The following is a 4,070-nucleotide window of genomic DNA, read 5'->3' on the forward strand; positions in this document are numbered from 1 at the left end:
AATTATGGTTTGCTAGGTGGACTAATTAATTATCCAGATTCATAAAATCAACTATGGCAAACTTTTACCAGAACAGCATTTCTTACTCTCAACTTTACAATTTGTATAAGTGTGAAAATGTTTGAAACAGTCCTCAGGAGAATGGCGGACATAATTAAGGATAGAAAGTAGATGCTCCAAAGAGAGGTTACACTGTGTAGTTTACTTAACTTACCTGGTGGGAAAAGAATGAGTGATGATAATTTTATATAGTGATCTTCAAATTAACAAGGGATGGAAATTTGTAGGTCACTCCTTTGTAAACTGAATGTGGCTTGTTTCTTGTACCTTATACGTGTATTTTAAGCCAAGGTAAGACATATTTATTCATATGTGTGCATTGAAAATTTAATTTGTAAATTTTTGATTCCTTAAACAATAACATTTACAACTCTTTATTGTTACTTATTATAAAAAAATATATCCCTCAGTTAACGCATATTTGTTAAGACCCCCTACATGCAATGTGCAATGAGGGTTACAAGAGGGACAAGAATTAGCTCCTCTTTAAAAGAACAGGGATAAAGTCCCAGTGATGGGAACTTGACATTTTATGAACCACTTTTACTCTTCTTACCTAATATTTTCCCCACAATGTCCCAAGGAGGTGGGTTTTAGTCCTATTTACAGAGTCTACAGAGGCTCAGAAAGTTTGAGAAATCTGTCCTTGATCACATGCTAATGGCAGAATTGAGTCATCCGCCCAGGTCTTGAGGGTCCAGTTTCTACTCCCTTGTCATTATACCTCAGTCTAGGTGGGAAAGGAAACATCCCATCCATAGACAATTATCCGATGGCTCAAGGCAGGCTATGACAAACGCCAACTGAATGGTCAAATGTAGCAGGGAGCACACTTCTTTACCTCCCATCCCTAACTCTTTTTAGGGAAGGCAGCATTCTACAAGGGCAAAATTCTAGAAAGGGCAGCGTTAACCTCATTGGCTCACTCTGGGTACTAAACTCGTAGTTGCAAATGTTCTTACCGATCCTGATGAGGTTATTTTATTTAGGATGCAATAAATAAAGAGCACAAAAAAGACTGAGAGACTACCTGGGCCTAAACTGTAAGAACTAGATATCTTTAAGTAAAATTTCGTATACAGCAAACTACAAATAATACACAAGGTCATTCCAATATTCACTTTCAATCATTCCTCACTAAAGAACTGTGAAAAACTTTAGCTAATCATTTCTTTCTAAATAATTAAATGTATTACATATTAATAGTGTATTAAGTGTATTTTTTAAATTTAGATGTCAAATTAAAGATGCACCAAAGCAAAACTAATCTAGGATGAGAACCAGGAGCTGGAGGATTGCCTAGAAAGGGCACGATGGACTATTTTGGGAGGAGAGAAATGTCCTATAGCTTGTTTTGGGTGGTGGGTACTCAAATGTCTACAACTCATAAGAAAGGAACCCTTAAGATCTGTGTATTTTATTTTGTGTTAATTACACCTCAATTTTTTAAATGTGAGAAATAGTGTACACGTTCTCAAAATTCTTTTACAGGTATGTTAGCAAAAAAGCTTGATAACCATTGTTGTAGGCATACATGGAACAAATCTCTTGTTTTTCAAGATTGCTATTTTTCCTTTGGTTTCTCAGAACCACGCAGCTTGACTGTAAGGTAAAGTGATCAATAACATGTCACATTCTTTGTTTTTTCATTGTTAGCTTTAGTGTTTTTCTCATAGCCACCTTGGATTTTTATGCCTAAGAACATTCTCCAACAGAATAGATGAGAAGGGTGGGGAGTAAAATTGATGGGGAAAGGTTAATCTTTAGATAATTTGGTGAATGAATGTATTTTCCTGTTTGTCTTTGTAATTGTTTCCTCCAAGAACTTCTTTTTTAGAGGAAGAATGTAGTGCTTAAAGTAACTTTTCATGTAAATGGAGTCCCCAAATTGATAATCTAATTTTAAAGAATTGCTCTCAAATTCCATATGAGTTTAGAAGGAAAAATGCCCCAGCACACAGACGTTTGCATGAATCAAAAGATGGATGCAGTGGGTCACACGGAGTGGACATGCTCAGTCCTGATGGTTTTATCCCTGACCTGGCCCTGCTTATCATTTCCCTGCAATTCGCTGATTCAGCTAGGCCATAAAAACCTTAATAAGCAACTGAATCTTCTTGCAAAGAGGGCATGAAGCCCCAGGCTTTAATCTTCTGGCGCAGTTGAAACAAGTGACAAGGTGGCCTGTTCTTCCATGAATAATATTCCCATCTCATGGTCTCTTCTCACATATGCTACGCAGCTTCAAGAGATTTCTGCCAGTCCTCCATATTTTCCGTATCTGGTCTCTGCTCTGAAAGGCCATCTGATTGTTCTCCCCCGCTTCAGATGGTCTCTGCCTTTTAGAACTGTGAGGCAAATCCAAGAATTCTGCTGAGCTGCATGGATCAAGAAATTTGGGGTTTTCTTTCTTTCTTTCCTTATAGATCTTTGGCTGTAACAACTGGAGCCAAAATGGCTCTTTGGCAATAAAGGACATCAATTCCTTCACTTTCCTTCTTTTCAGGTGTGACAGTGATAAGAGGAATGAAGAGATAATGGGTTAACCTAGAACAGTCTTGAATACTAGTTTTTCCTCAGGGCCCAGCAACAGAAACATCTCTTATTTGGAGAGTTTAATTTCTTGCACTCAGTAACACTACCACTCATCCTCAGGAGCGACTTCTGCATCAGTGCCATTCCTTAAGGATGTAGAGTCCACAAGATCATTTTTTTCCTCCTTGATCACCTTTTTGTCACTTCCATTCCCTAGTTCTTCACTTGTTTGATCAGTATTAGAGCTTCTGCTTTTATTCTGGCACCCAACTGCTCTAATACTGACTCACTCAAAACCCAGAGTCAGCCCGAGTGCCTGGAGCGATGGTGGCATCTATTTCCTCTCTAGGATTTCTGCATTTATGTGGTGAGGTAGGCAGCATGGGGATACCGCCCTCTTCGGTTCTTTTCCTGGAGTTGGAACTTTCCTCTGCACGTTGCTTGAGTGGTCTGGGCTTGGAATATCCATGCTGTGGCCCTGGAGTGGTGGTGACAAGATTCCTTCTTAGCTTGTCATAAAGAGGGCATGGATATTTCACAGAGAAGCTCTGATGTCCAACTAGTTCTCCTAAAAGATCACAACAGAATACTGTAGGCTGCTTCACCGTTACGTGCCAGCCTAGATAATGCGTGACCACTTGAAGAGTGAACATTTCACCTTTGCACCTGCCACTGCAAAATCTTCAAAAGTGGCGGTTTTATTGTACCTTGGACACATAAAATCAATCTGATTGATTTGGCCTAGGGAGAACCTGCAAATACTATCAGATGTTGAACACTGGGCGGAATTGGAAAATGATGTCATTTTGGCACTGAAGATATTGCAGTCTGTTGACCAAAACTTACAGTTGTCCCGTGGGTTCTTCCTCAGATGAACATGGAGGGCATCAGTCACAGCAGCATTTTGAAAGAGTGAGTAGCTGAGCATTTGTAAGGGACACTTTCTGCCTGGAAACAATCTCTGTGTTCTGTACTGGGTTGAATAGTGTCCGGTCCCTCATCCCCACCTCAAATTCATGTCCACCTGGAACCTTGGAATGAGGCCTTATTTAGAAACAAGGTCTCTGCAGATGTAATTCCTTCAGATGAAGCCGTACCGGATTAGGGTGGGCCCTAATGCAACGACTGGTGTCCTTATAAGTAGAGGAGAGGACACAGAGACACACAGAGAAGACAGGTCATGTGATGACAGAGGCAGAGATTGGGGTGATGCATCTACAACCAGGGAACCCCAAGAATTACTGGCTACCCCCAGAAGCCAGGAAGAGGGAAAGAAGGATCCTTCACTAGAACCTTCAGAGGGAGCATGACTCTGCCAAGAACGTGAGCTTGAAGTTGGGGCCTCCAGAGCTGTGAAAGAATACATTTCGATTGATTTAAGCCACCCAGTTTGCAATACTTTGTTGCGGCAGCCACGGGAAACTAAGACATCTTCTCTCACTGTCTGCACCCTGCATTGTTTGCAAATTCTTCTA

The 4,070-nt window shown here is 40.4% G+C and overlaps 1 pseudogene; it reads right to left on the bottom strand.

The window, feature by feature from the left end:
• Window positions 1-2,140: 2,140 nt before the first annotated feature.
• Window positions 2,141-3,400, bottom strand: LOC124245346 (protein Mdm4-like; annotated as a pseudogene).
• Between the last annotated feature and the right edge of the window lie 670 nt (window positions 3,401-4,070).

This window comes from Equus quagga, chromosome 10 (genome assembly GCF_021613505.1).
Source record: "Equus quagga isolate Etosha38 chromosome 10, UCLA_HA_Equagga_1.0, whole genome shotgun sequence".
Lineage (NCBI taxonomy): Eukaryota > Metazoa > Chordata > Mammalia > Perissodactyla > Equidae > Equus > Equus quagga.